This window comes from Phacochoerus africanus, chromosome 2 (genome assembly GCF_016906955.1).
Source record: "Phacochoerus africanus isolate WHEZ1 chromosome 2, ROS_Pafr_v1, whole genome shotgun sequence".
Taxonomy (NCBI): Eukaryota; Metazoa; Chordata; class Mammalia; order Artiodactyla; family Suidae; genus Phacochoerus; species Phacochoerus africanus.
In genome coordinates, this window is record NC_062545.1 from 266,036,718 (window position 1) to 266,048,643 (window position 11,926).

At 40.2% G+C, this 11,926-nt stretch overlaps 1 pseudogene; it reads left to right on the plus strand.

Moving 5' to 3' along the window:
• Window positions 1–6,958: 6,958 nt before the first annotated feature.
• LOC125120917 (olfactory receptor 1N1-like) lies at window positions 6,959–11,197 on the plus strand (annotated as a pseudogene).
• Window positions 11,198–11,926: the final 729 nt, after the last annotated feature.

Here is an 11,926-nt window from a genome sequence, read left to right on the forward strand (position 1 = left end):
TCATAGGCTGTAAGATTCTAGAAAGTTGTCTATTTCTTCCAGATTGTCAAATTCATTGCCATATAATTGTGCATAGTATTCTTGCATGGTGTTTTGTACTTCTGCAGTATCCGTGGTGATTTTTCCTTTTTCATTTCTTATTTTGATTGTTTTTTTTCTCTCTTCTTCTTGGTGAGTCTAGCCAGAGTTTTGTCAGTTTTGTTTATCTTATCAAAGAACAAGATCTTGGTTTTATTAATTTTCTCACTTGGTTTTTTGAATCTCTATTTTATTATTTCATCTTTGATCTTTATGATTTCCATCCTCTTGCTGACTTTAGGTCTCTTTTGTTCTTTTTCTAATTCATTCAGTTGGTGGTTGTCAATTTGAGATATTTTTTGAGGAAGGCCTGTATTGCTATGAATTTCCCTCTGTGCATTGCTTTTGTGGCATCCCATAGATTTTAAGAGGGCATGTCTTTGTTGTCATTTGTCTTAAGGGACTATTTTTATTTCTTTCTTGATTTCCTCATTGAACCATTGGATTTTTAGTAGCATATAGTTTAGTCTCCAGGTAGTCAGTTTTTTCTCATTTCTTTTCCTATGGTTGATTTCCAGTTTTATGCCATTGTGGTAAAAGAATATACTTGATATCATTTTTATACTCTTAAAAAGTGTTAAGGTTAGCTTTTTTCACAATATATAATCAATTTTTGAGAATGTCACATGTGCACTTGAGAAGAATATTTATTCTGATTTTTTTGGATGCAATGTCCTGAAGATGTCAATTAAGTCTAACTTTTCTATTGTGTCCTATAGGATCTCTGTTGCTTTATTGGCATTATGTCCAGAGGATCTGTCCATTGATGTGAGTGGGGTGTTCAAATCTCCTACTATGATTGTATTCCTATCAATTCCTCCTTTTACGTCTGTTAATATTTGCTTTATGGATGTGGGTGCACCTATAGTTGGTGCATATATGCTGATGATTGTAATATCCTCTTCTTGAATGGATCCTTTAACCATTAAAGAGTGTCCTTCTTTGTCTTTCTTTATGGCCTTCATTTTTTATTACTCAAATGAATTTGTCACATCTGTACTTTTTAATGATCATAAAAATCAATTTTAACAGGATTTCCATACCATAACCCAAGCACATGCCCCCACACCTCAAACTGTCTCCTCTGGAGACCATAAGTTTTTCAATGTCTGTGAGTCCATCTGATCTGCAAAGAGGTCAGTCTGTCCTTTTTTCAGATTCCACATGTCAGTGAAAGCATTTGATGTTGGTATCTCATTATATGGCTGACTTCACTTAGCATGATAATTTTGAGGTCCATCTATTGTTGCTGAAAATGCCAGTATTTCATTCCTTTTAATGGCTGAGTAATATTCCATTGTGTATAGGTCCCACAACTTCTTGATCCACTCCTCTGTTGATGGACATTTAGGCTGTTTCCATGTCTTGGCTATTGCAAACAGTACATGTGTCTTTGTGAGTCATGGCTTTCTCTGGATAGATGCCCAGGAGTGGGATTGCTGGATCAAATGGTAGTTCTATTTTTAATTTTCTGAGACATCTTCATACAGTTTTCCACAGTACTTGGACCAATTTACAATCCCACCAACAGTGTAATAGGCTTCTTTTTTCTCCACACCCTCTCCAGCACTTGCTGTTTGTAGACTTTTGGGTGATGGCCATTCTGGGTGGTGTAAGGTTGTACCTCATAGTGGTTTTGATTTGCGTTTCTCTAATAATGAGTGATGTGGAACATCTTTTCATGTGCTTTTTTTTACCATCTATATTTCTTCCTTGGAGAACTGTCTGTTTAGTTCTTCTGCCCATTTTTTTATGGGGTTGCTTGTTTTTTTTGGTATGGAGCTGCAGAAGGTGTTTATAAATTTTGGAGATTAATCCCTTGTCAGTTGATTCACTTGAAAAGATTTTCTACCATTCTCTGGGTTGTCTCTTCATTTTGTTTAGGGTTTTCGTTGCTGTCCAGAAACTTTTAAGTTTGATTAGGTCCCATATGTTTATTTTTGTTTTTATTGTCAATATTCTAAGAGGTGGATCTGAGAAGATATTGCTATCATTTATGTAAGAGAGTATTTGGGCTATGATTTCCTCTAAGAGTTTTGTGGTGTCTGGTCTTATATCTAGGTCTTTAATTGACTTTGAGTTTATTTTTGTGCCTGGTGTTAGGGAGTGTTTTCATTTCATTCTTTTCCATGTGGCTGTCCAGTGTTCCCTGAACCAAGTATTGAACAGGCTTTTCCACCATTGTATATTCTTGCCTCCTTTGTCATAGATTAGTTGGCTGTAGCTGCGTGGGTTAAATTCTGGGCTTTCTATCCTGTTCCACTGATCTATATTTCTATCTGTGTGCCAGTACCATATGTTTTTGATGACTGTTGCTTTGTGGTATAGTCCGAAGTACAGGAGCCTGATTCCTCCAGCTCCATTTTTCTTTTTCAGGATGGCTTTTGTTATTCTGGATCTTTTGTGCTTCCAAACAAACATTACAATATTTCATTTGAGTTCAGTGAGTAATGTCCTTGGTAATTTGATAGGGATTGCAATGAATCTGTATATTGCCTTATGTAGTAGAGTCATTTTGATAATATTAACTCTTCCAATCCACAAGCATGTTATGTCTTTCCATCAATTTGTGTAATCTTTGATTTCGTTCATCAGTGTCTTATAGTTTTTAAAATACAGGTCTTTTGTCTCTTTAGGAAGGTAACTACTAGAAACTTTTTTCTTTTGGATGTGATGGTAAAAGGGATTGCTTCCCTAATTCCTCTTTCTGATCTTTCATTGTTTGTATGTTGAAATTCCGTCAATTTCTGTGTATTAATTTTGTGTCTGGTGACTTTGCCAAATTCATGAATGAGCTGTACCAGTTTTCTGGTAGAGTCTTTAGGATTCTCTGGGTATAGTGTCATGTCATCTGCAAACAGTGATGGTTTTACTTCTTCCTTTCCAATTTGGATTCCTTTTATCTCTTTTACTTCTCTGATTGCTGTGGCTAGGACTTCCAAAACTATGTTGAAGCGTAGTGGTGAGAGCGGACATCCCTGTCTTGTTCCTGGCCTCAGAGGAAATTCTTTCAGCTTTTCACCATTGAAAATTATGTTAGCTGTGAGTTTTTAATATATGGCTTTTATGATGTTGAGGTAGGTTCCCTCTATGCCCACTTTCTGAAGGGCTTTTCTCAGAAATGGGTGTTGGATTTTGTCAAAGGCTTTTTCTGTGTCTATTGCGAGGATCATATGGTTTTTATTCTTCAGATTGATAAGGTGGTGTATTACACTGATGGATTTGTGTATATTGAAGAACACTTGCACCCCTGGGATAAATCCTACTTGATCAGGGTGTACAGTCCTTTTAATGCGGTTTGCTAGTATTTTGTTGAGGATTTTTGCATGGAAGGTCATCAGTGAAATTGGCCTGTAGTTTTCTTTTTTTGTGGTATCTTTGTCTGGTTTTGGTATCAGGGTGATGGTGGCCTCACAGAATGAGTTTGGGAGTATCCCTTCCTCTGCAATTTTTTGAAATAGTTTCAGAAGGAGGGGTATTAGCTCTTGTCTAAATGTTTGATAGAATTCGCCTGTGAAGCCCAACTGGTCCTGGACTTTTGTTTGTTGGAAGTTTTTCAGTCACAGTTTCAATTGCAGTTCTTGTGCTCGGTCCATTCATCGTCTCTGTTTCATCTTGGTTGGGTCTTGGAAGATTGTACTTTTCTAAGAATTTGTCCATTTCTTCTAGGTTCTCCATTTTATTGGTGCATAGTTGCATATAGTAGTGTCTTATGATCCTTTGTATGTCTGTGATGTCCGTTGTTACTTCTCCTTTTCCATTTCTAATTGTATTGATTTGCGTCCTCTCCCTTTTTTTCTTGATATGTCTGGCTAAGGGTTTATCAATTGTGTTGATCTTTTCAAAGAACCAGCTTTTCATTTCATTGATCTTTTCTATGGTTTTCTTCATTTGTATTTCATTGATTCCTGCTCTGATCTTTGTTTCTTTCCTTCTACTAACTTTAGGTCTTGTCTGTTCTTCTCTCTCGAGCTGCTTTAGATGTAAAGTTAGCTTGTTTATTTGAGCTTTTTCTTGTTTCCTTAGGTGGGCTTGTATTGCTATAAGCTTTCCTCTTAGAATGACTTGTGCCACATCCCATAGGTTTTGGATTGTCTTGTCTTCGTTGTCAAGTGCTTCTAGGTATTTTTTGCTTTCCTCTTTGATTTCTTCAGTGATCCATTGGTTGTTTAGTAGCATGCTGTTTAGTCCCCACGTGTTTGTGTTTTTTGCAGATTTTTTCTTGTTGTTTATTTTTAGTCGTATAGTGTTGTGGTCAGAAAAGATGCCTGATGTGATTTCAATTTTCTTAAAGTTACAGAGGTTGGATTTGTAGTCCAGGGTGTGATCAGTCTTAGAAAATGTTCCATGTGCACTTGAGAGAATTACTTTAAAATGAAGAATATTTTAAGGGACAAATAAAGCCACTAGAAAATGATGAAAGGATCAATCCTAGAAGAATATATAGAAATTTTAAATACCTACACACCCAACATAGGTTCACCACAATATGTAAGGCAACTGCTAACAACCTTAAAGGGACAAATTGGCAAGAACTAAATAATAGTGGTGGACTTTAACACCTCACTTACAGCAATGGGCAGATTATCCTGACCAAAAATCTATGAGGAAATACAGGCCCTGAATGAAGCATTAAACCAGATGGACATAATAGATATTTATAGACATTCCATCCATAAAAACCAAAACAAACAAAGATATAAGCTGCCCTGATGAGAGTGCCTTCTGAACTTTTTTCCTCGGGATTTGTGAAAACGTCTGATGTTAAATTGTTGGTGCCATAGACAGGTGCTGCTACAGGAATAGCCTGAATGAGGCAGCACATCATCCTGGAAGAGATAATGAAAGAGAATCAGCTCTGTCCTAAAATATCCTACAGTGCCCTTGAGAGGCTCAATGGGAGTGAGCAGACTTTGTCACTGAAGGCAGGATCTTATTTCACGAAATCACAGAAATCATCTGCTAATCTGTATCACTCGATAAAATGCACACTCATTTGGGTCTTACATGTCTATCACCCTGCACGACATGGTTATTAGAATGTACCCAGTCAGAAGAGACTAATCTTTGTGAGGCATCATATTCTCCATGGAATGTTGAAGGGAAAAATATCTTAGCTTGTGTTTTAATGATCTCTTGGAAGAAATTATATAGTTATGAGACATGTTCCTCAATTAGAGTAGGGTTCAGGGGTAGAAAAATATGAACAGTGTTCAGATATTCCTCTTGCTAATGGCTGAAATATTAACTTCAACATAGTAACAATGTTTCAGTAAATCTTCTCTCCTTTGTGGGCAAGCTTTTCTTTAGGTGTGGAATTTCAGTAAAAATTAAGATTAGGCAAATATTTAAATCTACAAGATACTGATAACAAAAACATAATTTAAAAAGATAACTGGAAGTTCCTATTGTGGTGCAGTGGAAACAAATCTGAAGAGTACCCATGAAGATGTTGGTTCAATCCCAGGCCTCACTAAGTGGGTCAGGAATCTAGGGTTTCCATGAGCTGTGGATGCAGCTCAGAACCTGCATGGCTGTGGCTGTTGTGTAGACCAGCATCTGTAACTCTGATTTTACCCCTGGCCTGGGAAATTCCATATGTCGTGGGTGTGGCCCTACAAAAACCACTAGTTGGAGAGCCTGGATACACTGGATCTTGTTCTATATCTTCCTCTAAAGCATAATATAAATTTACTCCAATCACATCACTTCTAAATCTTAGCTTATTCATCTGTGAATCAAACAAGTGTTAAACTATTTATTATGTCTACTAAGCATTGAAATACTTGGCAGAGGATTTTGTTTTACTTTTTAAATAATACTCAATATTTAACTGGATACCCTAGAAAATTTAAGCCAGGAATCCAGAGTAAGTCTGAGGAGTCTGTATTTTTAAAAAGCATCTCACTTGGTTATGATGATGACCAATGTTTGGGGATCTCTAGACCCTATGAAGTTATAGGTTCTATGTACTTCTTGAACCTCACTGTTCTTCTATAAAATATAAGTATACACAATAGGAAGGACAAGGCAGATTAAATATGCTAAAATAGGAATATTGAGAAATTAAATGTAAATCTGGTGATAGAAAGTTACCTTCTTTATGTATTGACTGGTGATGCAATTTCTGCCTTCCAATGCTATGGGTTTGAAGTCTATCTCAAATATTTACAAGCTGTGGGTTCAAGTGATTTAAGTAACCTCAGCCTCAATTTTCTTCAATATGCAATCTTAAGCCTAATACTCTCTACTTGCTAGTTCTGTTTAGGGATTAAATTAGAAAACCTGTAAGCAATGTTTAGTTGAGTGCCTATCATACAACAAGTAGCAAGTAAACATTAGGTATAAGATGAATATGTCCATGACAAAAACTCAATAGTGGGAGGAAAAGCAGAACATCTTTCTAATTCAGAAGAAAAGATGAGGAAATAAAGGGATATGAGTCCTTCATATGTCCTTCACTCTAAAATGAGATATGGTGAAGATTTTAAAATGAATTTTGTATGTACTGGGGGCTATGGAGAGAATAAAGGGTGTCACACATCTCTGTCCACTTGTGTCTCCATGATGCTGTGAGGATGAGACTGATTAAGGCTATGGACCAAGTATAAGCCATGGTAATACCAGAGGTGAACATGCAAAGATAACTTGGAGGATGGAGGAATCCTCTCCATATAAAAGGTTGGCCAGAAGGAAAGAGAGAATAAAGAAAAAGCTAAAATAGTCATAAGAGAAAGGAAGGAAGTAGGGTCAGCTTAGAGGGGGAGTCAGGACTGGGGATGAAAATGCATTTAAAGGGAGATTTGAGAGGTGAAAGATTTGGGAGTCGGCATATATAGAGTTCTAGAGGAAATATCACATTCTAACTGTCCTGCCTACCTCCCCAATGCTGCAGAGCCATGGAAAACCAATCCAGCATCTCTGAATTTTTCCTCCAAGTTTTATCTGGATCACCAGAGCAACAGCAGTAATTCTTTGGCATCTTCCTGGGCTCGTATCTTGTTACCTTAACTGGGAGCCTACTCATCATCCTGGCCATTGGCTCTTACCCCCACCTCCACATGCCCATACTTCTTTTTGGCCAACCTGTCCTTTGTTGACATGGGTTTAACATCCTCCACAGTAACCAAGATGCTGGTAAATGTACAGACTCAGCATCATACCATCTCCTCTGCTGGCTGCCTCCCACAAATGTATTTCTTTCTGATGTTTGGTGACCTGGACAGCTTCTTCCTAGCAGTGATGGCATATGACCACTACGTGGCCATCTGCCACCCTCTTCACTACTCCACAGTCATGAGTCTGTGATTCTGTTCCCTGCTGCTTGCCTCATGCTTGTCTTTAACCACGTTGTTGCCCTCACTCACACCCTCCTCATGGCTCAGCTGTCCTTTTGTGTTGTTGGGAAAATAGCTTACTTTTTCTGTGACATAATTACTGTCCTGAGGCTGTCCTGTTCTGATACCTACATCAACGAATTTATGGTTTTTGCCTTAGGAGGCCCAGTGCTCACTGTTCCCTTTCTGTGCATTGTCATCTCCTATGTACACATTGAAGCTGCCATCCTGAGAGTCTTAACTCCCGGTTGGGGAGGCAGAGCCTTTTCCACCTGTAGTTCCCATATCTGTGTCATCTCTGTTCTATGGGAACCTCTTTGGTGCCTACTTGTGCCCTCCCACTTTTTCCTCTGAATGGAAGGTCTTTGCAGCAGCTGTAATGTATACAGTAGTGAACCCCATTTCGAACCCCTTTATCTACAGCATAAGGAACAAGGACATGAAGCATGCCCTTGGAGTCCCCATCATGGCACAGTGGTTAACAAATCTGATTAGGAACCATGAGGTTTGGGGTTTGATCCCACTGGCCTTGTTCAGTGGGTTGGGGATCTGACATTGCTGTGAGTTGTGGTGTAGGTCACAGACATGGCTCGGATCCCACATTGCTGTGGCTCTGGCATAGGCTAGATGCTAGAGCTCCGATTAGACCCCTAGCCTAGGAACATCCATATGCCATGGGAGCAGCCCTAGAAAAGGCAAAAAGACAAAAAAAGGACATGAAGCATGGCCTGAGGACGCTTCTTAGTCATAGGAGAATTCTTTCTTCTTGTATAGAGTGAGAGAAAGTTTCAGCAAAAAAACGTAAGGTTGGAGTCAAACAAACTTGGTTCCAGATTAGGGTCTGCCACACACTAGCCAAGAAAACATATTCCTGTTACCTAACCATTCTGAGCCTTAGCTTCTCATCTGTAAGATGGATCTTGTAACCTCTATCTAAAAGGGTGACTTGGGAATTAACTGAGATTAACTATGAAATACCTCTAGTAGAGTGGTGTGTAATAGTACATTTTCATTAAATGAGAGCTATTATTATCAATACTGTTGTCACTCTGCATACCTCCTCTGCTCAAAAATATAAAATATTTTCTCTGAGGAGTTCTCGTCATGGCTCAGTGGTTAATGAACCCGACTAGGATCCATGAGGGTGTGGGCTTGATCCCTGGCCTCAGTTGTTTAAGGATCCAGCAATTCCATGAGCTGTGGTGTAGGTCACAGACATGGCTCAGATCTGGCATTGCTTTAGCTCTGGTGTAGGCCAGCAGCTGTAGCTCTGATTGGACCCCTATCCTGGGAACCTCCATGTACCATGGGTGCAGCCCTAAAAATGTTTTCTTTTTCCTCTGAGATTCATTCATTAGATAACTAAACACCTGATGCTTCCCAGGTGATGAGAGCTGTTATAAGTGCTAGGGATAGAACAATGAGCAAGATATTGACCCAGATGTCACTACAATTACATTCTAGATTGTTAATTTGTCAGTTATAAAAAAATAAAGGTCATTTCTCTTGTTTATAGCACTAAGTTGAGGTTAAGACAAAAGAAGGAAAAGACAGGTGATTATATTCCAGGAGATGCAGAGTAGGGAAAGTGTTTCGCATCAGAAGATTGAAATTCAAAGTTCAGATTTCCATGCTGGTTACTTCACATCCCATGATTAGACACAATCTCATCAAGAAGAACAGTTGAGTTCTTGTGTTGCCTCTTCACCCTGTAGCTCATAATTGTTCAATACAAAGGTCATTTCTGTGATGTGTAGGTGTGAACAAAGCACCCTCTTTCTTTATTTGCCTTCAGATTTGGCTTCAGAGCTAAAAGGGACACCAGCAGCTTAAATTAATTGCAGAGGTAGAAAATATTATTTATGGGTGTCTAAGTTTTCTTCTGCCTCTAAGAATCTTAGAAAAATTAAAAAATATTATTGTTGATCACGGACGTAAAGAGCAGACTTGTGTTTGGCATGAAATGGTGGGGGAGTTTCAGCTTGGTAGGTGGAAACCATTGCATTTTTAATGGATAAGCAATGGGATTCTACCTCACAGCACAGGTAACTACGTCCACAATCTATTGGATAGAACATGATGGAACATGGCATAAAAAAAGAATGTATATATTTATAGGATTGGGTCACTTTGATGTACGGTATAAATTGAAGGGACATTGTAAATCAACTATACTTCAAAAAAGTTAAAATATAATTGTTTAAAATAAACACTAGGGGGAACGAGGAGCGATGGCAGAAGGGTAGGGGGAAGCACTCACCCTCACCCCAAAACACAACAAAACACATCTACACGTAAAATGACTAGCACAGAACAACTGAATGCTGGCAGAAGAACTTAAGTCTCCCAAAATGGTAAGAATCTCTTGACATAACTGGGTAAAATAAGATAAAAGAGGAGAATAAGAGAAGGGGAATCAGGACTGGACTGGCACTCCCAATAGGGAGCTGTGAAGGAGAAAGGGAACCCACACCCTGGAAAGTCACCTAAACAATGGAAAGAACAACCAAGTCTGAGGGATCACCAGACACTGAGAAAAGTGCAGCAGCAGGTCTGAGATCTAAAAAGCAGAGTGAGAGCTGCACAGATCATCTGAACCACTGACACAGACACCAAAAACTGAGATGCTTGGGTGGGGGCTGGGCACCAAGATATAGGCCCTGGAGGTTAATCCCTGGGGGCAGGCTGGGGTTGGTAGTGAGGAGACAGTCTGAGGGACAAGGAAGTTGTGCATCATGGGCAATACATTTAGGGCTGTGGAGTGGAAAGGCATAACAGAAGGAACTGGGAAGAAAGTCTGGACCTGCAGGAGAGACAAGGCACCAGTGTTGGGGTGGGAAGAGGAGGAGTGGTGCCCCACCATATAACACTCCTTGCACCTCAGCATGCACATTTGCCCACCAACTAGCAGAGAGCAGAGCTTCCCATCACATCCCCCCTCCCCCATCCTGCACACACCTGGCCAGACACCAACCTGCCATCCCTGTGGATTGGCCTCATCACCTGCGAGAAGCCATCCATCACTGTGGCTTTCCCCGGCCCAGCCTGCCCACACACAGGAAGTGCCCCACCCTGTGGATCAAGCTGCCCAGCACCACTCGCCCTCAGAAAGAGCTCCATGGCCCAAGAGGGCCAGGGCAAGCCCTGTCTGGCTATGGGAAGTGAGCCTCCACCACAGTGCACATCTGTCAGCCCCAACAGCCATGGGGAAATGCTCATTTTCCTCAGAGAAAGCTGGTTATCCCTGGCCACCCTTGGGAAGTGCTGCACTCCCATGGAGCAGATTGCCCATCCAAAAGGCACCATGATCTGCTCTCAGGAAGAGCTCTGGGTCCCAGAAATGCCAGGGAAAGCCTGGCCCAGTCATGGGAAATGTACTTCCACTGTGGCACATACCTGCCAGACCCACCCACCCGTGGGAAGCATTCCTTTGCCTCAGATTGAGCCAGCTAGCCCCACACACAATTGGGAAGTTCTGCACTCCTGCAGAGCAAGACACCCAGTACTGTCTACCCTAGGGAAGAGCTCTGTGGATGAGGAGCACCAGGGCAAGCCCTGCCCAGCCATAGGAAGTGCACTTCTACTGTGGTGTGTACCTGCTAGTCCTGCCCACACTTGGGAAGTGCTCCCTTGTCTCAGAGCAAGCTGGCTACCCTGCCTGCCTTCAGGAAATGTCCCACTGCCTCAAAGCAGGCCATCCAACACCTCCCATGCTTGGAAGCACTCCACAGCAGCACCAGGACCAACCCTGCCTGACCATGGGGAGTGCATCTCCACCATAAAAAAGAAAAACACAAGCAACATGAAGAAGTTCAGAAACCATTCCCAATTAAAGCAACAGGAGAACTCACCTGAAGCAGTCAACAATGAAAGAGACCTCTGCATTCTGACAGACTTAGAGTTCAAAAGGGAAATAGTGAAAATACTGAAGGAATTAAGAGAGGATATAAACAGTAATGCAGTTTTCCTCAAAAAGGAACTATAAAATATGAGGAAGAGCCAAGAAAAACTAGAAAATTCATTTGCAGAGATACACATGGAGCTAGACCAGTAAAATCCAGAATGAATAATGCAGAGGAATGACTTAGTGACATGTAAGATAGAATAATGTAAATCACCCAAACAGGACAGCAGACAGAAAACCAAATGAAAAAAGCATGAAAGCAATATAATAGACTTATGGGATAATATAAAGTACACCAATCTATGCATAATAGGAATTCCAGAAGGATAAGAAAAAGAAAAGGGGATTGAAAATATATTTGAAGAAATTATCACTGGAAACTTTCTAAATCTAAAGGATACTGATTTCAAGATACAGGAAGCACAGAGGGCCTCAAACAAGTTGAACCCAAATAGACCCACACCAAGACACATTATAATAAAAGTGGCAAAAGTTAATAATAAAGAGAGGCTCCTAAAGGCAGAAAGAGAAAAGCAAAGTGTCACTTATAAGGGAAACCCCATAAGGCTATCAGCTGATTTCTCTACAGTAACTCTACAGGCCAGGA